The following is a 26,364-nucleotide window of genomic DNA, read 5'->3' on the forward strand; positions in this document are numbered from 1 at the left end:
TTACCCCAATGGGAATACAATACTTTTATATTTTAACTAATCTCTTCTCTGTCCTATTCCCCCATGTGCAAACTCACATGTGGGCTCACACACTTACCTATACCAATATTGCCTTCTGAGGTTTTTGAAAGGGAAGTATTGTGGTTCTGCTGCTTGTCTGTTTTGCCTGGAGGGAAGCTCCAATTGACAGTTCTGAATTGGGTTCACACTTCTACTTGGTGGGGGGTGGAGGTGGCAGTTAGGTCGTTAGGGAATCAACGTGGCTAAACCCTTTCTTTTTAGTGGAGGGAGAATGACAACCTCTTTGATGTAGTTTTTTTAGCTCATTACTGTCCTCAGAGATGGAATGTGAACAGACAGGATTGTGAAACCTTTATTTGGAGCCTGAGCTAAGAAGACACACCCATAGGGATATAAGGGGAACAGACCACTTATTTTCTGTCTTGGAGCAGCTAGCAAGCATTACACACAGCATGGTAATCCATACTTCCTTTATCCTCCTATTCACTGCTCTTACCCTTTTGCTCTCTTTCTGTTCCCCTTGCTTCCTCTGCTCCTCCCCTTCCCTCTGAGCTTCCCTCTATTTCTCTGCTGGAAATCTTAAATAATAAAATACTACTTTAGTCTTTCCTAAAACAACCACAGATCCAAAGCCTTGCAGCACTGTATTCCGGAGCCCCAGCATAGCCGCGTGTTCAGCACCAGGCAATGGTGAATCTAAAGCCAGCAAAGGGGGAGGGGAGGAGGGAAGAGAGAAGAGATAGGGAGAGGCGGGAGAAAGAGAGAGGGAGAGGGGGAGGAGAGAGAGGGAGAGGAGAGCGTGAGCGCGCGCAAGCTAGCGAGCAAACCAGAGAGACGAGAGAGGGACCAGGAGAAAGACCCAGAGAAAGAGAAGAGGAAGCCGAGCTCTGTGAGGACTCAATCTCCAACTTGTTTCAATTCATTCATCCTTCTCTTCTCTCTGCCTCGGGGAAGTGACTGTGGCGCTTGGTAAGGAACATAGATGTCCCTCCTTCCCCCTCCCCCAAGCTCAGGTCTCCTTTAGCGATAGCCTCTCTCCCCCGTACGGAGAGTCTCCTTGGGTTGGCCGGGGAGGCGAGACAAGCTCTGCAGCTGTGATGCTATCCTGGGTTCCCCAGTGGGGCTGGTGGAAGCCCAGAGTTGGCATCTGGGCAGGGAGGCACTGGGGTAAAACCTGATTTGGGGAGGGGGGTTGTGATGTGGTGTATGCGCGATTTGCTTCATTGTCAGTGAATTGTTTTGTTCCTTTTTGGAAACAGGTCAGCCTTGACCTTGCAAATTGCCTGGGGGGCCAGCAGCTGCTGCAGAAAGCCACCCAGTGTCCCCTAGCCAGAGCAGACAGCACAGTCATGACCCCCCAGACAGCCCTAGGCACGGGGATGGGGTAATGGCTGGAGCTTCCTTCCTCATTTAACTCTTTCTCTGCAGCTGTTTCTCATTGCTGAAATTGAGAAAGAGGGAGAATACCATGCAGCTCTTTTCCCCATCTCCCTTTTACCTTTCCCAGATGCAACTGAGTGGAAAGTTGTAAATAACTGCTTCTTTTGAAAGCAGCTTGAGACCTCCCCCCTTCTTTTAAGGGGTTCATTGTGGGGTTGGGCCCGAGTTCCTTTACAAACTTGGGAGGCTTCTCTTGCTTCCCTGTGGGAAGCCCCATTGCCTGCCCACTCCCCATCCTAGGTAGTTGTATAGACAGGCTAGACCAGGGATTCAGATACCCTACCCCATCCCACTGGCAGGCATGGTGTAAGTCCAGCTGTGTCCTTGAGAAGGAAGAAACACCTGATGGTTTGTCTGGAATTGGCTTCCCAGTTTGCTGGTCCTCTAATTGTGGCTGAGGGTGGCATAGGCAGGAGAATTGGGGGAGGGGTGGCTTTTGGATTTAGAGCAGGGTGAGAAGCCAGGATTCCTGCTGCGAATTGTATGGTTTATTGAGGATCAGTAGGTTCTGGGTGTCTGGAGCTATGCAAAGACTGGCTGAAGCTGTTGTAGTAGCTGTCTCCTACCCTCTGAACTGGTAGGAGAAGGGATCTGGTTGCTTGATGGGAGCTTTTTGAGTTAGCAACACTGTCATGCCCATGGTAGTAATTATTACATCAACAATACTAATTGCTAACATTGTTGAGTGCCTCGTATGTTTTTGATCTTAGGCTGAGGGTTTAATGTGTATTCTTACACCGACACTACAAAGCAGATACTATTATTCTTGGTTTACTGATGAGGAAACTGAAGCACAGAGAGGTTAAGTAACTGTCCAAGGTTACAGAGTAATTACATGTCCCAATTGGGAATTAAAACACAGGCAACCTGGTTTTAGAATGCATGGTCTTGACCATTAAGCACTACTACCTTCTTGGGGAAAATTTTGCGCCTTTGCTGGTTAGGTGTGTAGGTGTGAGAGGGAGGGTACTGCTTGGCAAAAAAAAAAAAAAAAAAAGGAAAGTAGTAGCGTAGCCTTTGTGTAGAGTAACAGGAACTTAAATTGGGGCATAGTGGCTGGCCATTGTGGAACCAAGCCTCACCTGGGTTTCCTGGAGAAGCTGCCCTAAAGGCTTTCCTTGGCCAGCCTGCTTTCCTTTGAAAAGGCTACCTGGAAAGACTTCGCTTTTTCACTGTCATAACCTCATCCATCTCACATCCAGCAAAAGACTGCTTTTTTTCAGGACCAAATCTTGCTCTTATTTTCTGAGAGCTTAGAGTCACCTTGTCCTGAAAATTTTAGAATATTAAAAACCTTGGAACTGGAAGGTCATTAAGCTGTACTTCTCCACCCAGTTCTTCAATTTGTCCGAAGCATTCAATTCATTGACTGATTTCTATTTGATCTCCCTGCAGTGACAGGAGCTCATTAGATGGCTCTTTTTATCTTTGAGCAATTCTGATTGCCAGAAAGTAATCCCCATTGTAAACCAAGGTCTGTCTCCCTGTAACTTGTATTCATTGCTTCTTTGGGACTAGTTGCAACAAATTTGCTTCTTCTTAATAATAGTTCTTCAGACAGTGAAGACAGCAGTCATACCTCTCCCCTCAAAGCCTCAGAACTGACAAGATCACAAGTAAAGATCATCGTTTGCCTCATTTTGGAAGCTAGATTTTTATTAATATGACCCAGTATCCCATCCTCTTGTTTGTCAGTCACAAACTGAGCATACTTAGCTTTCTAAAGCAGCCTTGATAGTGTATGTTCTCTTCCTTGGAAAAGCTTGCTATTTGGTATCAAGTGGACTCATGCGAACAAAGCAGCTCTGTTTTTTCCCCATAAAGACCAGAAATCAGTTAGTCCTAGTCCTTCTGAAGCCCCAGAATGTCCATATAGCAGCCAGACAATGGGCATGTGGGAAGATTTGAGCAACAGGGATTTAGGGCAATTATCATAAAGGAGACACTTGAAATAGTGGTGATTCAAGGTTCACATGGTATATGGAAGGTAGAAGAATAAATTCTTGTATCAGAAAGTATCTGAGAAACAATGACATCACTGAGGGGATGGTGCAGAGACTGGGTGGGATAGGAGTGAGCACCAGTGTGTTAGAGTGGAGAACTGACCTGGGTGTTAGGGAACTTGAGTTTTATTCCTAGCTCTGTAATTTGTCGGTTACCTTGTACACCTGAGTACCTCTCCATGGACCTCAGTTTTTCCATCTAAAAATGATGATGAGGTGGATTGTATCACCAAGGGTCTTTCAGCTCCTCTATCTGAAGTAAATTATAAAGCCTCTATCTGAAGTAAATTATAAAGTCTGGGTTCTAAGGGCTTCAGAAATCATCTAGGCCAATGCTTCTCAAATTTTAATGTGCAAAAGAGTCTCCTGAGGATCTTGTTAAAATGCTAATTCTGACTCAGAGGGTCTGGGGGTACAACGTGAGATTTTCCATTTTAACAAACTACCAGGTAATCCTGAATCTACTGTTCCAGTGCTTTTCAAATTACCTTGTTGAAAGACCAGTTTTTTAAAAATTTTCCTATCCATCACAGACTGTTACTTTAGTAAAATACATTATGAATTATTAGAAAATGAAAGAAAAGACAAAATATAAACTCACATTTTTATTACTAGATTCAACAGACAAAAATATTTTTAAATTGCTATGATATTTTATAAGTGTTTATTTTGAATTTCTGCTCCTGGGTCATTACTGCCTGGCAATAATAGTTTGCAGACAGTCATTGATCTGTAGACCACACTTTGAACAGCACTAGTCTAGGCTACCAGTACTTTAAGAGGCCCAGATTTGGCCCAGTTGTAATTTCAAAGTCATTTTTGCCAAATGATTTTTCACCATCAGGTTAAATGTCTCCTTTGACAAGGAACTTAATATCCTTTCAAAGTAGCATCACTTGTTGTGACTGTCATAAGGTTTTTTTAAAGCTTTTATAAATGCACCTCTTAGATTATATATTCTAAGCAAGTAAATTGTCACTCCAATTTATTGTACTATCAGCTACTATCCTAGTGTGTGGCATAGAGTAGGTGTTTAATAAATGTTCATTAAGTGAATGAGCAAGTCACTTGGTGTTAGTTATGCCTTTTGGAGCCATACATTCATTAAAGGAAGGTAATGTTGGTTTCCTTCCAGCATTTGGGAGGCAGTATTTATCCTATTTTATAAATTTCTAATAGTGAATATAAGGCCAATTTACCTGGAATCCCAATTTTATTTTAAAGGAATTATAGCAAGCCAGGCAAAGATTTTATATGCCCTAAGTCCCAAGTCTTTACCTTTAAATCAATTGTTCATCAATTCAGTGGTTCAACGTTTATTCAGTGATGTGGTTAAGCACCATGTAGATAATAAGCACAATGCCAATAATACAAGGGTGAGCAAAACAGACATGGCCTTTGCTTACTTGGAACTTATAGTTTGATGGGGAAGAGGCCATAAATCAGATACTCACACAACTGTTATTTCAGTCAGTAATGAATGCTATGAAGGAGAAGTATGAGGGTGGGGCTATGAAGGTATAGAACAGAAAAAACTGATCTCGTGTGGGGTTTAAGAAAAGCTTCCTTGAGGAAGTGATATTAAGGGTGAGTAGAGACATGGAGGTGGGGTAGGGTTATTGTGAGGGTAGAGCAGTTTTGTAGATGAAGAGAAGAGCATGCATGAGGGCCTTGAGATGCATAGTGAATTTGAAAAATTGAACAAAAGCTGATGTGGTTGAAGTGGCCATTGTAAGGATTTTGATGTTTATTTCAGAAACACAGGGACTGATAAAATCTTTTTAAGTAGGATGACTGATATAGCCTAAACTGAATCCATTCAGTATAAGGTTACTAAGTGCTATGAACCAAAGGCGATGTGGGAGATACAGGCTGATTTAGGAATAGCCTCTGCTGTCCAAGATGACACAGTCAAGTAAGAGAGAGAAGAAATATACAAACAACTATAATTTTAGGAGAATGTAATCCAAACGCATAAAATAAGGGTATGCAAGGAGATCAAAGGCAGCTTCCCAGAAGTGGTGTTTGAACTGGGCTTCAAAGATTAAGCAAACTTTGGAGGTACAGTTTGGTGTTCTAGGAAGAGGCCAGAAAAACAGAGGACATGTATTAGGAACAGTGAGGAGCTTAGTTATGTTGGAGTAAAATGTATGGTAAATGTATGTAAGAAATATTTGGCAAAATAGGTAGAGAGCTTGGCTGTAAATAATATTAAATGCTAGCTTGGAGAATTAGAACTTTCTTCTATATGCAGTAGAGAGGCAACACCCTTATTTTATGGATAAGCTAACTGATCCTGATATGGGGAGTCACTTGATTTGACTGAGGTCACACAGCCCAGCAAAAGGTACTGGGTACAGTTGAAAGAAATGTGGAATTGGAGCTCTCAAAATATGTCCACTGGAGAGAGTGATTTGAGAGTCATTGATATAGAGGCAGTACTTGAAGTGTAAAGAAGGGATCCAAAGATCTCTTCTTTGGGGAATGCTTATGCTTTAGGATATGGGAAAACAAAGATGAGCTTGTGGGAAGGCTACAGAGGAGAGGGGAGGCCTGTGGAAGGAACATTTGAGAATACATTATTATGAAAGAGCCAACAGTGGAGAGGTCTTATCCATTAGTTGGACAAATATTTATTGAGTACATACCATTTCTAAACATGGAGAATGTAATGGTGAGCAAAATAAACATGGTTGTTGCCACCTTTGGGTTCATGGTTTAGATAGTGAGATAGACATTTTTCTACAAACTATTGAATTATATAGTTGTACATTGTGATTCGTGTATAGAGGAAAATATACTGCTTTAAGAAGGAAGGCGTGGTTACCATTATTAGACTTGTCAGCAGGACTGTGTACTGACAAACAACACCCAGTTTCTAATAGTCCTCCCATTATGATGCTCACAGTGCTTAATAAAAGACTGGATGATCATATCCATTTTGCTGTTGTTTGGCAGATGATAGTGCTTTAAGGAAAGGTAAGAGCCCCTCTAGTCTCATGTCCACAAAAGCACAGGCTTATTTGAAACCAGGTTATATGTCATGTTGCTTAACTGAAATTCTCAATGAGTCAGCACTCTTCCCAGATCTTCATTCTCCCCATTCTACAAGTTAGAGAAAGACACACTTGATAAGAAAAAAAAATATGAAGACTGGATATTAAAAATTTCTCTGAAAATGTCATTTCAGATAGCCTAGTCTGGATTCTAGTCTTGGTTTGGATGCTGACTTAGTTTCTTGTGACAAATCACTTGTTTGAGCTTCTGTTTCCATAACTGTAAATTAGGAAGGTTGGACTAGGCCCAGCTGAAAGATTCTATAGTTTATGCTCTATTCTTTACTACATCCTCATGGTCCTGTGCTGGTAGTTCAGGCTCAATCACTTATTTAAGCAACACTAGGATTTTATATGGAATTCTGAAGGTTGCTAATTTTGGTGGAAGTATTCATAGGGCTTAGAAGAGATCACAGGAATGCCCTTTCCTCGTTCTATTCCTGAGATTGCTGAAATCATCACTCTTCTGAAAGTTAAGAAAAGAACTGACTGTGTTCTAAAATCTGTAGTAACTCTGTGTACTGGGTGATATTTTCACCACAGCTGGTTTTAAAATGAACTAAGGACACTGCAAAGAAAATGGTGCGGGATACTGTGGAACAGAGGCAAGATGATTATCTCATATTCTGAAATGTAGTGGTCCAGACAGTCTGTTCCTAGGGGGAAGATATATGGTAAAGGGAAATATTGGTTGGTTAATAGAAAAACATTTTTGGTACTTAAAACATGATTATAAAGGTATTGATGTTTATACACAATGTCTCCTCAGTATATACAGAAGGAAGAATAAAAATCTCCAGGATGTATATTTTGAAGGGTACTCTTTTCTGTTTAAAAATGATTTCTTAAAAGGAATCAAGTATTACATAGATTTTTTGAAGGGAAGGGAGGTGGATGGGGGTGGAATTATGTAAGTGATCATAGCATAAAGTAACTTTTTTAAATAGTACAAGAGGAGCTCAGAAATAGCAGGGTCCTTACCAATCATATAATGGCAGTCTTATCAACCAGGACATATGGTCATTTATTTTCAGTGTGAATAGTTCCAGGAAAGGTTGCTTAATACTGCCTGATAACTGTGATTGTTAGCAAGTTCTTCTTCATACTGACTGACCTGAAATCTGTCTTCTGAATCCAACCCATGGGTTGCTCCTTGGAGCAACAGGAGTGCTAATGTCTATTTCCTTGCCCTGTAATTAGCCATTCAAAAGTTTAAAGATAGTTTGTTCTTTTTATCTTTTCTCCAGTCCATATATTCCCAATTCTTGAGCTCATGTGACATATTTTGAGTATCTTCTATAGGAGATGCTGAAGTTTTCAGTATCACCCTTAATACATAATATCCAAAGCTGGACCCAGTATTCTAGGCATGGCCGATTAGCACCACCATTTAACAAATTTTGTACATTTATTCATCTTCCTTAAGACTGTAATATCTACTTCTATTTTTTTTCTATTCATAAAATGAAACAGCCTCATAATAGAAAATTTTTAAAACTGGAGAGAAAACACAAATCACCTCTCAATACCTTATCCAAAGACAACTTGCTCTGCTTCCTCCAGGATGTGTTTCCATGTTTACATAATTGGGATCATACCTTATCTGTACTATTTCATATCTGGCTTCTCCATTGGTATTGTACTGTGAGCATTTTACCATGTCATTCACCAGCTTTCAGACAATTTTAAATGGCTTCATAATTTTCAGTTGTACAATTTGTACCTACTTTAATTATTTAACAGATCCTGTATTAGTCATTTAAATTATTTTTAATTATAACTTATCACGAATAGCCCTGCAATGTATACCTTTATGCATAAATCTTTGCTTCTTTGAACCTCACCTCTTTTAGGTCTTTATTCAAATATTACCTCCATAAGGTCTCCTATAACAATTATCCATAAAAATGCAAACCCTTCTCCAACACTCACTCTTCTCTTTTCTTGCTTTATTTTTTCTCCCTGATCTGTATCATAACCTAATAGTTGAGATATTTTCTAATTTATTGTCTGGATCTTTGTATTAAAATGTAAGCCCTTTGAGCACAGAGATTTTTCTTTACTTTGTATTCACTATTGTATCTCCCAGTACCTAGAGCAATGTATGATACATTGTAGATCCTTACTAGATATTTGTTGAATAAATGATTTTCTTAAGATGGGTTTTTATAAGAGGCATTATTGGACCTGAGGATTAAATTTTTAAAGGCTCTTGATATATGTGTGAAGTTGTCTCACTGTGTAAGATGGACAATTTCTGCTCATACACCTATACCAAAACTGGCTACTGTCATTCTTTTAAAATCTGCCTGTATAATAGAGGCTAAACGATATCTTACTGTTTTAATACGTTTCTTTTATTATACTGAGCATGAATATTGTCTTGGGTTTCTTGGTCACTTTTGTTCCCTTCCTATCAACATATATTCATGACCTGTATAATTTTTCTATTGAGAACTTGTATGTTTCTTATTCATTTGTACGGACAATGTATACATTTAATAGACATTAGACCTTTCTTCTGTGATATATGTGGAAAATATTTCCCAGGTTTGTGTTTTAAATGAACTTTTATGCACAAATAAACATTTATGTAATTATATATATCTTTCCATTTATTTTTTTCTGATGAATTTATGTGTTAGTTTTTCCCCACCCAAATTAGATAAGTGCTTAAATGGATTTTTTTTTCATTTTATTGCTTATATTTATTTAATCCTTCCAGAATTATTGGTGTGTGGTATGAGGTAATTTTCTAAATTGTTTTCCCTTTCAATTTTTCACAATAATAAATATTGAATAATTAATCCTTTCCCACTGTTCTGTGATGTCACCTTTAATATGTGTAAATTGTTATATATATAGTAGATTCTCTTTGGGATTTATCTAATTTCCATATTTTGTAGCCTGACTCTGTCCTAGTTACAAAGTTTAAATATTTTTGTAGCTTTAAAAAATTTTTTATTACCTCAGCTCTTCTACTTACCAGCTGTATGGAATCTGACCCTCTATATGTCTATTTGTATAGAGTATATAATGGTAAAATTTATGTTTTGCTTTTAATTTTGTGAAGGGGGTCTTTCTATCATTATTTCTGCAATTTATTATGGCTGGTATACAGGGAACTTGCTATTTATAATTTTAATTTCTATTTCTTTATTTTGCTCAAATTTATTATGAATTTATCATTTCTTGTTTCTTATTTTTTAATTTTGAAGACTTTAAAATGTTTAGAAACTCAGAGAAGCATCTAAAACAATGAGCAAATAAGTACATGTATACTGCTTAGAATGAACAAGTGTTAACATTTTGTCATTTCTGCTTCAGATATATTTAATGAAATAAATAAAACATTACAGATAAACTTTACTTTCCCGTGTTTAGCTCAGCTTTATTTCTCTTCACATCCTTCCAGAACACAAAACCTAGAGCCACTCACACTTGCTTCTTTTTCTTTTAATTAAGTTTTTATTTAATGCCAGGATAGTTAACATACACTATTATATTGATTTCAGGTGTACAATATAGTGATTCACTACTTCCATATAACACCTGGTGCTCATCACAAGTACGCTCCTTAATCCCCATCACCTGTTCCACCCATCCCCCTGCCGGCCTCCCCTCCAGTGACTATCAGTTTCTTCCCTATAATTAAGAGTCTGTTTCTTGATTTGTCTCTTTTTTCCCTTTGCTTGTGTATTATGTTTTTAAAATTCCACATATGAATGAAATCATATGGATTTGTCTTTCTCTGAATGACATATTTCGCTTAGCATTATACCCTCTAGTTCTATCCATGTCATTGTAAATGGCAAGATTTCATTTTTTAAAAAAGATTTTATTTATTTATTTGTCAGAGAGAGAGAGACCACACACACAAACAGGGGAAGGGGCAGGCAGAGCAGGCAGAGGGAGAAGCAGGCTCCCCAGTGAGCAGGGAGCCTGATGCAGGGCTCGATCGTGGGACCCTGGGATCATGATCTGAGCCGAAGGCAGATGCTTAACCGACTGAGCCACCCAGGCGTCCCAAGATTTCATTTTTTATGGTCGAATAATATTCCACTGTATATAAACCACATCTTCTTTATTTGTTCATCAGTCCACAGACACTTGGGCTGCTTCCATAACTTGGCTATTGTGAATAATGCCACTGTAAACATAGGGGTGTGTGTATCCCTTTAAATTAGTGTTTTTGTATTCTTTGGGTAAATATCCAGTAGTGCGAATGCTGGATCATAGGGCAGTTCTATTTTTAACTTTTTGAGGAAACTCCACACTGTTTTTCAGAGCGGCTGCATCAGTTTGCATTCCCACCAACAGTGCAAGAGGGTTCCCCTTTTTCCATATCCTCACCAATACCTGTTGTTTCTTGTGTTGTTGATTTTAGCCATTCTGACAGGTGTGAGGTGTTATCTCATTGTAGTTTTGATTTGCATTTCCCTGATGGTAAGTGATAATGATTATTTTTTCATGTGTCTTGTTGGCCATCTGGATGTCTTTGGAGAAATGTCTGTTCATGTCTTCTGCCCATTTCTTAATTGGATTTTTTTTTGGTGTTGAGTTTTGTAAGTTCTTTATATATTTTGGATACCCTTCATCAGATATGTCATTTGCAAATATCTTCTCCCATTCTGTAGATTGCTTTTTAGTTTTGTTGATTGTTTCCTTTGCTGTGCAGGAGTTTTGTATTTTGATGTAGTGCCAATAGTTTATTTTTGCTTTTATTTTCCTTGCCTCAGGACACATATCTAGAAAAAAGTTGCTAAGTCTGATATCAGAGAGGTTACTGCCTGTCCTCTCTTCTAGGATTTTTATGACTTCAGGTCTCATATTTAGGTCTTTAATCCATTTTGAATTTATTTTTGTGTATGATGTAAGAAAGTGGTCCAGTTTCATTCTTTTGCACGTTGCTGTCCAGTTTTCCCAACACCATTTGTTGAAGAGACTGTCTTTTTTCCATTGGATATTCTTTCCTGTTTTGTTGAAGATTAATTGACCATATATTTGTGGTTTCATTTCTGGGTTTTCTATTCTGTTCTATTGATCTATGTGTCTATTTTTGTGCCAGTACCATATTGTTTTGATCATTATAGCTTTGTAATATAAATTGAAGTCTGCACTTGTGCTGCTGCCATCTTTTCTTTTCTTTTTTTAAATTATGTTCAGTTAGCCAACATATAGTACATCATTAGTTTTTGATGTAGTATTCAACAATTTATTAGTTGTGTGTAACTCCCAGTACTCATCACATCTTTGCTTTTCTTTTTCAACATTGCTGTGACTATTCAGGGTCTTTTGTGCTCCCATACAGATTTTAGGATTGTTTATTCTAGTTCTGTGAAAAATGCTGTTGGTATTTTGATAGGGATTGCATTCAATCTGTAAATTGTTTTGGGTAATATAGACATTTTAACAAAATTTGTTCTTCCAATCCATAAGCATGGAATGTCTTTCCATATTTTTGTGTCATCTTCAGTTTCTTTCATCAGTGTTTTATAGTTTTCAGAGTACATGTCTTTCACCTCTTTGGTTAGGTTTATTCCTAGGTATCTTACTATTTTGAGTGCAATTATAAATGGGGTTGTTTTCTTAATTTCTCTTTCTGCTGTTTCATTATTGGTGTATAGAAATACAACAGATTTCTCTAGATTGATTTTGTATCCTGCAACTTTACTCAATCATTTATCAGTTCTAGCAGTTTTTTGGTGGAGTCTTCAGGGTTTTCTGTATAGAGTATCATGTCATCTGCAAATAGTGAATGTTCTATTTCTTCCTTACCAATTTGGATTCCTTTTATTTCTTTTTGTTGTCTGCTGTGGCTAGGAATTCCAGTACTATGGTGAATAAAAGTGGTGAGAGTGGACACCTTTGTCTTATTCCTGACCTTCTGGGAAAAGCTTTCAGTTTTCCCCATTAAGGATGATGTTAGCAATGGGTTTTTCATAGATGGCCTTTATGATGTTGGGGTATGTTCCCTCTAAACCTATTGTGTTGAGGGTTTTTATCATGAATGGATGTTGTACTTTGTCAAATGCTCTTTATGCATCTATTGAAATGATCATATGGTTCTTATCCTTTCTCGTATTAATGTGATGTATCACATTGATTGTTTTGTGACTACTGAGTCACCCTTGCAACCCAGGAATAAATCCCCCTCGATCATGGTGAATAATTTTTTTAATGTATTTTTTAATTTGGTTTGCTAGTATTTCGTTGAGGATTTTTGCCTGTATGTTGATCAGGGATAATGGCCTGTAGTTCTCTTTTATAGTGGTGTCTTTATCTGGGTTTGGTGTCAGGGTAATGCTGGCCTCATGAAATGAATTTGGAAGTTTTCTTTCCTTTTCTGTATTTTGCAATAGTTTAAGAAGAATAGGGGGGCACCTGGGTGGCTCAGTCGGTTAAGCATCTGCCTTCGGCTCAGGTCATGATTCCAGGGTCCTGGGATCAAGTCCCGTATCAGGATCCCTGCTGACTGGGGAGCCTCTTTCTTCTTCTCACTCTACCTGCCACTCCCCTTGCTTGTGCTTTCTCTTTCTCTCTGTCAAATAAATAAATAAAATCTTAAAAAAAAGAAGAATAAGTATTAAATCTTCTTTAAATGTTTGGTTGAATCTGCCTGTGAAGCCATCTGGTCCTGGACTTTTGTTTGTTGGGAGTTTTTTGATTACTGATTTAATTTCTTTGCTGGTTATCAGTCTGTTCAAATTTTCTATTTCCTCCTTTTTAAGTTTTGGTAGTTTATATTTCTAGGAATTTAACCATTTCTTCTAGGTTGTCCAATTTGTTGGCATATAGCTTTTCATAATATTTTCTTAAGATTGTTTATTTCTGTGGTGGTGCTTATTATTTCTACTCTGTCATTTGTGATTTTGTTTGAGCCCTTTCTCTTTTTTTCTTGTAAGTCTGCCTAGAGGTTTGTCAATTTTATTGAGTTTTTCAAAGAACCAGCTCCTTGTTTCATTGATCTATTCTATGGTTTTTTCTTTTCTTTTCTTTTTCTTTTTTTTTTTTTTAGTTTCTAATCATTTTTCTCTGTTCCAATCTTTATCATTTCTTGCAGAGCTGGTTTAGTGGTCATGAAGTCCTTTGGTTTTTGTTTGTCTAGGAAACTCTTTATGTTTCCTTCTATTCTGAATGATAGCCTTGCTGGATGGGGTATTCTTGGCTGCAGCTTTTTCCCATTTAGCACTTTGAGTATACCATGTCACTCCCTTCTGTCTTGCAAAGTTTATTTTGAAGAATCTCCTGCTACTCTTATGGGTTTTCCCTTATAAGTTAATGACTTATTTTGTCTTGCTGCTTTTAAACTTGTTTCTTTATCACAATATTTGCAAATTTAATTATAATATATCTTGGTGTGGGTCTGCTTTTGTTGATTCTGTTGAGGGCTCTCTGTGCATCCTGGAATAGGATATCTGTTTCCTTCTCCAGATTAGGGAAGTTTTCAACTATTATTTCTTCAAATAAATTTTCTCCCCCTCCGATTCCCCCCCTTCATTTTTCCCTTCCTTCTCCTAATGTCCTCCATGCTATTCCTTATGTTCCACAAATAAGTGAAACCATATGATAATTGACTTTCTCTGCTTGACTTATTTCACTTAGCATAATCTCCTCCAGTCCTATCCATGTTGATGTAAAAGTTGGGTATTCATCCTTTCTGATGGCTGAGTAATATTCCATTGTATATGTGGACCACATCTTCTTTATCCATTTGTCTGTTGAAGGGCATCTCGGCTCTTTCCACAGTTTGGCTATTGTGGACATTGCTGCTATGAACACTGGGGTGCATATGGACTCTGAGAAACAAACTGAGGGTTTTAGAGGAGGGGAGTGGGGGGATGGGTTAGCCCGGTGATGGGTATTAAGGAGGGCACATATTGCATGGAGCACTGGGCGTTACAGGCAAACAATGAATCATGGAACACTACATCAAATACTAATGATATACTGTATGGTAACTGACATAACATAATAAAATTAAAAAAAATTTCTGCCCCCTTTCCTCTTTTTCTGGGACTCCTATAATATGAATATTATTATGTTTGATGGAGACACTGAGTTCCCTAAGTCTATTCTTGTTTTGCATAATTTTTTTCTCTCTCTTTTGTTCAGCTTGATTACTTTCCATTACTCTGTCTTCTAGGTCGCTAATTCATTCCTCTGCTTCTTTCATCCTACTGTTCATTCTATCAAGCATATTTCTCATTTCCTTTTTTGTGCCCTTTATCTCTGCTATGTTAGTCCTCATCTCTGTGTTAAGTGTCTCCCTCATGTCTTCTACTCTTTTCTCAAGCCCAGTGATTATCCTTACGATCATTGCTTTAAATTCTCTATCAGGCATGTTACTTCTATCTTTTTTGCTTAGATGTCTGGCTGTGGCCTTGTCCTGTTCTTTCATTTGGGATAATTTTCTCTGTCTCCTCATTTTATCTGCCTCTCTGTGTCTGTTTCTCTGTGTTAAGAAAGTCAGCTGTGTCTTCTGCTCTTGAAGTAGTGATTTTAAGAAGAAATCCTGGAGTGCCTTGTAGTGCAGTGTCCCCTGTTCACCAGAACCTGGCACTTCAAGAGAGTCTCCTATGTGTATTGTTTATACCCTGTTCTTGTGTCTGTCACTCTACCTTTTAATGCAGTTGTCTGCACTGTCTCTGCCTGTTGTGGGCTGTGTTTGTTCTCTGTGGTGTTAGTGAGACCCAGGCAGGCCAGTTCTGAAGGGGTGTGGCCACTAGGGAACTTGGGAGCAGGGGGGCAGTGTTAGCAAAATTTGTGCTGGGCCACTAGTCTTATGCTGGATCACCTGAAGCAATGTGGCATCTGGAGGCTGTGTGCTGGGTTGGCCAGGTGTGTGAGGTTGGGTGTAGCACACTACAGTGGCTGAGGGCATGCAGTGTGGCCCATGGAGTTAGCAGTGGGTGAGCAACTGAGCACTGTGTGCCAAGGAGTGTTGGGCATGTGCTCCATGGCTCTGGGGTGTGAGATGGCAACTGGGGGCTTGGGGCTGGGTGCAGTGCCCTCAGTGACTGGGGATGCATGGCTAGGCACAGCACAGTGGATGTGTGCCCTGCCTGATGGCAGCTGTGCACTCAGTGGTTGGGCAGGGTGCCTGCATGTCTTTAACAAAATTTGCCCTGAGCCCAGGGCTGAGTCTGGCAGGCTTGGAGTGGGCGAGTCCTCAGGAGAACTCATTCATTGGTGTGGTGCACTGCTAGCAGATTAGGTAGCAAGTGTCTATGCAGCCCCACTTTTGGGGAAGTGTCTCTGTGCTTATGCTGGTGCTTGGGGGAGGAAATGGTGCCTACCAGGTCCCTTGTTTTTGAAGAAGCCCACTAACATGCTCCAAAATCAGTATGAACAGATCTGTCTCCTGTTTGCCCCAGGCATTATATAAAATGCCATTTCTATTTTGGCTCATCTCTGCAGTCTGCTGTCTCTTTAAGGGCCACAACTCAGCTATCACTTGCCCTCTGGCTTTGCCGAGTGCTGTCAACTGGCTTTTCAAGCTCCAGGCTTCAAGTCCCACTGGTTATACAAACTAATGGAATTCAGCCCCTCTGATTTTTAAAGCCAAACGCTATGTGGATTAGTCTTCCCTGTGTAACCTCCCTGGTGCGAGGGCCCATTTCTCTGCCCTCTCCATGCCCAGCTCCCTCCCTCCTGTGGGCAGCCTCCCTCTACCTTTCTGACTGTCCCAATCTTTCAGATGTAGCTTCTTCTCTATACTTAGTTGTGGAGTTTGTTCTGCCAGGCCTGGGATCACTCTCCAGTTTATTGACTTGGATGTGGATGATATCTACTTGTAAATGTGGGACAGGGTGAGCTCAGGGTCCTTCTACTCTGCCATCTTCACAAGCTCCCAATAGTGTTGTATTTTTAATTTCAAATTTCAATTGTTTATTGCTGGTATATAGGAAAGTAATTGACTTTTGTATATTAATTTTGTATTTTGCCTTGTCTGCCTTTATTTTAGCCATTCTAGTGAGTGTGTAGTGGTAGCTCATTGTAGTTTAATTTGCATATCTCTGTGACTAATGATACTGAACATCTTTTCATGTGCTCACTGGCCATCTGTACATCTTCTTTAGAGAACTATACGTTCAAATTGCCCATTTTAAAATTGAGATATTTGTATTTCTGTTATTAAGTTATAAGATAAATGTATATTACAATCCTTTAAAAGATAGGTATTTTGAAAAATATTTTCTCCCATTCTGTGATTTGTCTTTTCATTTTCTCTGTGGAGTTTGTATTATGACTTTTACCTTTTGTATTCTGAGAAGTCTTTGCCTTAACTAAGTTCAAAATGGTCTTCTCATTTGTTTTCTTCTAGAATTTTATAGTTTCAGTTCTTTGATTTACATCTTTGATGCATGTCTAGGTGACTTTTGTCTCTTGGGCAAGGTAGTTCCAGGCCTATGTATATTTTTTCATATGGATGCCCAATTTTTCCAGCATTATTTGTTGACAAGACTATCCTTTGCTCATTGAATTACCTTGGCACCTTTGTCCAAAATCAACTGACCATATATATGTGGGTCTATTTCTGGACTCTCTTCTGTCTGTGTAATTTATGTGTATAACCTTGCAACATTACCACACTGTATCAATTACTGTAGTTCAGTGATTCTCAACTGGGGCAATCTGCCTCCCTGGGCGGGGAGGGAACACTTGGCAATGTCTGGAGACATTTTTGATTGTCACTACTAGAGGTGAGGGCTACTGGCATCTAGTGGGTGGAGGCTAGGCAGCCACCACCAACAAAGTATTATCCAGATGAAAATGTTAATAGCATTGAGGTTGTGAAACTCTGCTATAGAATTATTATTATTATTTTTAAAGATTTTTATTTATTTATTTGTCAGAGAGAGAGAGAGAGATTGTGCACAAGCAGGGGGAGCAGCAGGCAGAGGGAGAAGCAGGCTCCCCACTGAGAAGGAGCCTGATGTGGGACTTGATCCCAGGACCCTGGGATCATTACCTGAGCCAAAAGCAGACACTTAACCAACTGAGCCACACATGTGTCCCTCTGCTATAGAATTACAGTAAATCTTGAAATAAGGTATTATGGATCTTCCAGCTTTGTTTTTCATTAAAAAATATTTTGGCTGTTCTAGGTCCTTTGCATTTCCATATAAATTTTATAAACAACTAATCAGCTTTTCCAGCTGAAAGTTTTAATGGGACTGAAATAAATGTATACATTAATTTGGGGATAAATTGCTTCTTAACAATCTTGAGTCTCCTGATATATGAACATGGTACAGTTTTGTATTATTTGTTTATTCTTTAAATGTTTTTATGGTTTTCAGTGTGTAGGTCTTGCATATATTTTGTTATATTCTAAGTAGTACATTTTTGATGCTATTATAAATAGCATTTAAAAATTTCTTTTGAATGTTTACTGTTATATACAGAAATATAATTAATTTTTATATTGACTTTGTATCCTATGACCTTACAAAGCTCACTAATTCTAGTAGCTTTTTTTTTTTTTTGATTGTTTGGCTTTTCTATGTAGATGATAATGTTGTCTAAAAATACATTTTTATTTCCTCTTTTCTAATTTGTATACTTCTCCCTGTTTTGTTTTGTTTTTGCTGTATTTGAACTGAATAGGGCATGTAATACAATGTTGAATAGAAGTGGTTAGAATAGATCTCCTTGTCTTGCTCCTGATCTTATTGGGGAAAGTATTGCATCTTTCACCACTAATATGAAATCAGCATTAAATTTTTCTTACATGTCATTTATAAGTTTGAGGGAGTTGCCTTCTATCCAAAGTTTGCTGAGGGATTTTATCATGAATGTATATTGGATTTTTTCAAATGTTTTTTCTGTATCTATTGAAATGATCTTTTTAAAAAGTCTGTTAATGTGCTGAATCACAGTGGTTACTTTTCCAGTGTTGAACCACCTTTGCAGTCTCAAGATAAAACTCTACTTGGTTATGATGTATTGTCCTTGTTATGTATTTCTGGATTCTAGTTGCTAATATTTTGTTAAAGTTTTTTTTTGTATGTTCATTAGAAATATTGACCTTTAATTTTCTTTTCTTAAATTTATTTGGTTATGGTACTTATTCTGGTCTCATAAAGTGAGTTGGGTAGTGTTTCTTTCTCTTCTATTTTCTGAAAGAGTGTGTAGAATTGGTGCTGTTTCTTCCTTAAGCACTTGGTAGAAATCACTACTGAAGCCATCTGGGCTTTTTGGAGGTTTTTGTTTGGAATTTTCTTTCTGATCAAGGTTTTAAACTATGAATTTAATTGATTTAATACATAAAGTTCTATTCATCTAGATTATCTATTTCTTCTTGAGAGTTGGCGATTTATGTCTTTCAAGAAATTTGTTCATCTCATCTACATTATCTCCATAAATTTGTTCATTAATGTTTCCTTGTTATCCTTGTAATGTTTGTAATATCTGTAGTGACATACTTGTCTTCATAACTGATAATGATAATTTTTATCTTCCTTCTTTTTCTCTGTCAGTTTGTGTAGAAGTTTACTAATTTTATTGATCTTCAGTGATTTTTAAAATTGTTTTCCTGTTTTCTCTTTCATTGAATTCTTCTATCTTTATTGTTTCCTTTCTTCTGCTTCCTTTGGATTTAATTTGCTCTTCATTTTCAAGTTTCTTTTTTTTTAATTCCCTTTATCTGTTTCACCTATCTCCCCCACCCTGCTCCAATCTACATTTCCTATGGCAACCGTCAGTTTTTTCTCTGTATTTAAGAGTCTGTTTGCTGTTGTTGTCTGCTTGTTTCTTTGTTCATTTGTTGTGTTTTAGATTCTACATATAAGTGAAATCATATGGTGTTTGTCTTTCTCAGTCTGACTTATTTCACTTAGCATATTACTCTCTAGGTCTATCTATGTTGTTGCAAATGGCACAGTCTCATTCTCTTCTGTGGTTGAGTAATATTCCATTGAGTATATATATCACATCGTTTTTATTCATTTATCTATGGATGGACACTTGGGTTGCATCCATATCTTGGCTGTTACAAATAATGCTCTGATAAACATGTTACGCATTTATCTTTTCAAATTAGTGTTTTTGTTTTTTTGAGGATAAATACACAGTAGTGAAAGTATTGGATCTTATGGTATTTCTATTTTTAATTTTTTGAGGAACCTCCATACTGTTTTCCACAGTGGCTATACCAATTTACATTCCCACCAACAGTGCACAAGGGTTCCTCTCTCTCTACATCTCCTCCAGCACTTGTTATTTCTTGTCTTTTTTATTTTAGCCATTCTGAGAGGTATAAGGGGATATCTCATTGTGGTTTTGATTTGCATTTCCCTGATGATGAGTGATGTTGAGCAACTTTTCATGTGTCTGTTGGCCGTCTGTATGTTTTCTTTGGAAAAATATCTATTCATTCTCTGCCATTTTTAAAATCAGGTTGTTTGTTTTTGTTTTTGTTTTCTTTTGGTGTTGAGTTGCATAAGTTCTTTATGTATTTTGGCTAGTAACTCCTTATCAGATATATTATTTGCAAATATCTTCTTCCATTCAGTAGGTTGTCTTTTTGTTTTGCTGATGGTTTTCTTCACTGTGAAAAAGCTTTTTATTTTGATGTAGTCTCAATACCTTATTTTTGCTTTTGTTTCCCTTGCCTGAGGAGACCAATCTAAAAAAATGTTGCTAAGGCTGATGTCAGAGAAATTACTGCCTGCGTCATCTTCTAGGATTTTTATGATTTCAGGTCTCACTTTTAGGTCTTTAATCCATTGTGAGCTTATTTTTGTATATGATGTTAGAAAGTGGTCCAGTTTTATTCTTTTGCATGTACCTGTCCAGTTTTGCCAACACCATTTATTGAAAAGACTTTCTTTTCCCCATTGCATATTCCTGCCTCCTTTGTCAGAGATTAATTGACCATATAATTGTGGGTTTATTTCTGGGCTCTCTATTCTGTTCTATTGATCTACATGTCTATTTTTGTGCCCTAGTGTTGTTCTTTTTAACAAACCTTGGAAAATATTTGACTTTAAACTCAATCCCCATATAATTTTGATAAAGGTCAAAACAAATTTTAAAAATCATAACAGAATATTATGAATAGCTTTAGGCCATTACATTCAAAAACAAAATAAATGGATAAATTCCTATGGAAATAATAGTAGAAATAGCAAACTGGAAGAAATAGAAAATTGAACCAGGAGGTTAAACATTAAATCCCCCTCCATATACCCTGTAGTAAAGAGGGAATGGGATCACACAAGAATCAAGTCAGTGTTATTAAACTATCATGAAAGTTAATCTTGCCTTCTGCAAACTGTTCCAGAAACTGAAAAAAGATGAAAAGCTATATAACCCATTTTGTGAGCTTAGTATAATGTTGATTTCAAAATTGAAGAGAAATAATAAAATCAACTTATGAACACAGATAAATTTTTAAAGTGAAAATAAATAAATACAACCACATATAGTACACAATCAAGTAGATTTGTCCAAGAAGTGCAAGGACGGTTCAATATTAAATAATCTATCAAAGCAATTCACAATTCTGAAAAAAAGAAGGGTCCAGAAGGGGTTGAATTACCTACAATAATTTAAAAATATGTATATTAACATTATATTAAAAGAAGTATATGAAAAGCTCAATAAATGAAAAAAAAGCATGCAATGAAAATCTCCTCTTATTCACGATAAAAATCTTAGCATACTAGAGATAGAAGGAAACTTCCTTTATTTGATGAACAGTATCTACCAAAATCTACACCAAATGCTGTACTTAATGAAGACATTTTTAAAACAATCTCACTCAAATCAGGAACAAAACTAGAACTGCTGAATCCCTATCACTAAGCAATATTCTTTTCTATGTCCTAGCCAAAATAATTAGAAAGGAAATAATACATCAATATAAGAATTTCAAAAGGAAGAAAACATTGTTAATATATGCAAGAGATATGAAAAGCCATAGAAAAAATAAAAAATAACATAAGAATGAATAAGAATCTTCAAAATTGCTGTATAGAAGACCAACTTACAGACATCAATTAAAAATGTAATAGAAAAAGGATCCTAATTGAAATGGACATGAAAATAAAAGGCATTTACCAAAATTTATCAAATGCAGCTAAATAAGTATATATCAAAGTATTTACAGCATTAAATGCTTCTATTAGACAAGAAAGAAAACTCACATCAATGACCTAAGATTCTACCTAAAAAATCTAAGATTTAAAAAACAGAAAATCTAAGAACTAACCAAGATCTAATAAACCTGAAAATGTAGAAATGAACCCATGCTTACATGATCAATTAATCTATGACAATGGAGGCAAGAATATACAATGGGAAAAAGACAGTCTCTAGTAAATGGTGCTGGGAAAACTGGACAGCTACATGCAAAAGAATAAAACTGGACACAAAAATAAACTCAGATTAAAGACCTAAATGTGAAACCTGAAACCATAAAATTCCTAGAAGAATACATAGGCAGTAATTTCTTTGACATCAGTCTTAGCAACATTTTTCTAGATTGGTCTCCTCAGGCAAGGGAAACAAAAGCAAAAATAAGGTATTGAGACTACATCAAAATAAAAAGCTTTTTCACAGTGAAGAAAACCATCAGCAAAACAAAAAGACAACCTACTGAATGGAAGAAGATATTTGCAAATAATATATCTGATAAGGAGTTACTAGCCAAAATACATAAAGAACTTATGCAACTCAACACCAAAAGAAAACAAAAACAAAAACAAACAACCTGATTTTAAAAATTTTAAAATTAAAAAAAAAAGATTTAAAAATTCTATCTGTTATATTCATTCCTTTTAGGTCTGGCTGGATTATGATTTATTTGATCAGATCCCCAGTTCAGAACAAGTTCTTATATTGTCAGTTTGGGGTTTTTGTTCCATGAGGATACAAAAAGTCCAGTTTTTGAGCCAGTGGGTGATATGATACCAGTCTCAGTTGCATAGCTATTTCTGATACTTCCTATCACACTGGTAATACCTCAGTTTCCAATCTCAGCCGTGTGTACATATCATAGAAATTTTTAAGTCATAATGCACAGGTGGGAAATCCTTATTTCCCTTTCTGGTTTTCTTCAGTAATCTAACTTTGCTACCATGTGACAATTCCCACAGATTTGAACTCCTGGCTGCCTCTCGGTGTTCCCTAATAGGTGAGTGACTTTAGGTGTCTCTATTGCTAGGTTTATTTTGTTTGTTTGTTTTTTCAGCTCCATATTTCTCTCTTTTTTCTATTCTTTTTTAAGCAATTGTGGTTGTGTTTTTATTTTTAAATTATGTTTTATGATTTAGTTATCATTACTATAAAGTATTTTATGTTTGGAGCTGAGGAGGAGATTTTTCCTATATGAACCTACAGTGCTAGCTTGACATAATGATACCTTGGGATTTCTAGATGGATAATAATTTTCCTTTTGAATAATGACTACTCGCCATTTGAGGCCTTAGTTTTAAAGAGTTCTCCTTGATTAGTTTTCCATGCTTAATCAGTAATCATGGATTCTAACATTTATATACCTGAGTATCACTCTAGATTGTGAAGCAATGGAGGCATGGGTCTACATAGGCTGGGTCAAAATAGCAGAGGAATTTTTGTAGGTCAAGTGGGCAGCAATGGTTGCCTAAGCAGGAGGGTCTTGTTGTGACAGGAGGAAGAGACAGTAGTATATAAAAAAAAGTTATGATCACGAGGTTGATGTTGGAACTTGAAACAGAAATGGAGGAAATTGATGAGGTAGCAACTAACCTTTGGGTCTTCATTGGTTCCAGAAGGGTGAATGGCCCAATGGAGGTTTTTCTATGGGCTTAGGTCATCTGTAAGGTGGGAAGGCATAGTGCCAATGCATTAGAGATAGTGAGAGGAGGCTAATATGGCACTGACAGTGAGCAGCCAAGTAGTAGGAGTTCAGGCTGGAGAGAGAGGATTTTGCTAATTATTAAAGGACCTTTAAGGCCAAATTCAAGAGTTTATAGTCTTTTCCCAACTGTAGTAGGGAGGCTTTGAATAGTTTTTTTATTGTTGTTGTTTGTTTTTTTGTTTTTTGTTTTTTTTTAATTTTATTTTATTATGTTATGTTAGTCACCATACAAGGCTTTGAATAGTTTTAAGCAAAGGAGTAAAATAATTTGATCTGCCTTTTAATAGGTCCCTCAGGTTGCTGTTGAAGAATGATTTAATGCAGTTTAACAGTGAATGTAAGGAGACCAATACCACTTTAATAGGGTGTTATATGGAGAGAGGGAGAGGGAAGGAGGGAGGGAGGGAGGGAGAAGGAAGATGGTTTTGAGAGATATATTGGAAGTAGATTGATAGGAATAGTAAATTGAATATTTAGCAAACACTAGGAAGTCCGACATGGCTGAACTTGTTCTTCTGATTGTGTTTCTTTGGTTAAATTTATTTCCTACTAGTTTTTCTAACCTGTCTCATTTGCCCATATATACTGTTATTCTTCTTCCCTCTCTTTTAATTCCATTCTTTCTTCTCCTTTAACCTTCAAGCTTCTGCTTTCTCTCACTGATACAAGGGCTTGGCTATATTTTTGTGCCTGAATCCCTTAATCAGCCTCTCATTTTCTTTATTCTACTTCTACATTGGTGACTAATTAAGAGCATTCTTCATTTTCAGTGGTCTGTATTGCTTTCCCCCATTCCTTGCTTTCTTTTAATCCATCTTTCTCAGGTTTTAGCTGGGATTAGTTTGAGAAAGAAACTCGCTTGCTCTTGGGGAGTGGGTGTATGCTTGCCAAATGTTTGCAAGAAATATCTCATTGTTACAAGTGGCATTCCAGCAGCATTAACACCCAGTCAGAAATAAGTAGATAATCAGTCTTAGACCTCATTCTCATCTTTACTCCAGGAGCAATTTCCTCCTGCTTTCTGAGGGCCTGTTTAGCAATCTATAAATGACACAGTTTCCAGAAGCATTTGGGGACCCAGGGCAGTATCCATGTTACAACAGTGCTCTCAGTTATATGCTCAGTGTGGTCTGGAAGCTGAAAGTGGTATATATGAACATAACCTTTCTCTATTTTTGTGTCTGGTCTGTAGATTTCCCATTTTTAGATAAAGGTAGGTTGCCTGAACAATGTACATTGCACATTCCTGTTTATAGCTTCTGTACCCTGGAGACAAACTACAAATCTGCAGTTACTCTTCAGTATACAGCTTCATCTGTCTGCCTGCAGCCCCAGGGACTATAATTGAGAGTAGCTCTTTGGATGAGAGGTAGGATACAGCAGCACAGCATAGAGCCGGGGCTCTGAATCACTGTCTGCAGGGTGAATGTTTTGGAATCTGGATGCTGAGTTGGAAGGGACTATGAGTCAGTGCACTCTTAGAATAGAGATAGTTGTAAATCAGGCCAGCAGCCTGAGGTGATTGTGTAAATTACACACGGTGTCTTTCCTTCTTTGGTGATTTAGTTCTTGAATTACTGTCTCTAATTGGTGGGTCTGTGAGTCTCTGTCTATAAATGGTTTTGTTGCTTTGTCAAGTACCTCCCAGAGGCAAGTAAAAAAATAATTTGAGCTATAACCTGTATTCTCATATAAAGATGTTTAGGGTCATGTAAGCAATACATATGGATGGGTGACAGTTTTCCAGAATTTTTGGTGTGCTGTAACCCCAAGCAGAATTTACCTGTGAACATTGTGGCCCAAATTGACAAGGTCAGTGTTCACTTATTAGAACTTCTGTGTCATCAGTTTCTGAAAAATTTCTCAGATGTCTTCAAGTTCTACTTTATGAACCCCTTTCTTGAGTGTTTGGTTTTTTTGGGGGGAGACAAAAGATCTTTTTATTTTCATTTTAATATCTATTTATTGAGTATGTTAAATATTTCAGTTCACTGTGCTAAGTGTTGAGGATGTGATAGTGAATCAGATAGACCCAGTCCCTGCTCTGTTGGAACTCACAATCTAAAAAGGAAGGAATACTTTGAATAAGTAATTTGAAGGTAAGCTGAATGCTGGAGTAAAGAGTGTTATAAAGCAATTAATATACAGACCTAGCTTATTTGGGGATATGAGAGGCAAAGTTTCATTAATGAAGTGATGCTCAAGCTTAGACCATAAAGATCTACAACGTTAGCCACTTCAGTAGTAATGGAGATAGGAGGTATAGGAGATGGAGAAGAAAATATCTCAGGGAGAGGAAATAGGTTGTGTGAGGTCTTGATTGTTAGAAAATTCACATTCCATTTTAGGAGGCAAGAGAAGGCTAGTATGGCTGGAGTGTAGACAGAGAGAGGGATGAGAAAACAGAGACAGTATTATTCAGGTCATATCATGTGGTGTCTTGTGGGCCATATTAGGTTTACACCTTATTCTGATGTCATATATGAGCCATTAAAGGGCTTTAAACATAAAATGACAGGATCAAATTGCATTTTTCAAAACTAATTTTGGCAGCAAAGAATGGGTTAACTTTCAAGAAAGTCAAACCTAGATATGGAAGAAGAATTAGATGATGGAGAGATATGGAGGGAGGTGAGAGCTCATGATAGTAACTTTCTCCACATTCTCACCAACACCTGTTGTTTCTTGTGTTGTATATTTTAGCCATTTTGACCGGTGTGAGGTGATATTTCATTGTAGTTTTGATTTGCATTTCCCTGATGGTCAGTGATGTCGAGGCTTGGGCTAGCTGCTAGTGTGGATCCTGAGCTCTGGCAGAGATTGTGGGGTAGTGAACAGGGAAGGACTCAGGTGCTTGCCATCTGTGAATGCTTTTACCTGTAGGAAAATAACTAGTGAAATCTACAGGGAGTTTATGATAGCTATGCTGGCCATTGATTTCTTCAGTGGGGAAAGTTACTGGGGTCCTCTGCACAGCAGGCTGTGGCTGATACTG

At 37.4% G+C, this 26,364-nt stretch overlaps 1 protein-coding gene across 2 annotated transcripts in view; it reads left to right on the plus strand.

Annotated features, from left to right (window-relative positions):
- The first annotated feature begins 454 nt into the window (after positions 1-454).
- GABRA3 (gamma-aminobutyric acid type A receptor subunit alpha3) overlaps positions 455-26,364 on the plus strand; it is a 352,889-nt gene continuing 326,979 nt past the window's right edge. The window contains exon 1 of one of the 2 annotated variants that reach the window (XM_032397394.1): positions 455-476. The gene's annotated coding sequence lies outside the window, so the exon portion shown is untranslated. Of the gene's footprint in view, positions 477-812; positions 991-26,364 lie in introns of those variants that run through there. The other variant, XM_032397393.1, reaches the window with a different exon arrangement.

This window comes from Phoca vitulina, unplaced genomic scaffold (genome assembly GCF_004348235.1).
Source record: "Phoca vitulina isolate PV1807 unplaced genomic scaffold, GSC_HSeal_1.0 scaffold99, whole genome shotgun sequence".
Lineage (NCBI taxonomy): Eukaryota > Metazoa > Chordata > Mammalia > Carnivora > Phocidae > Phoca > Phoca vitulina.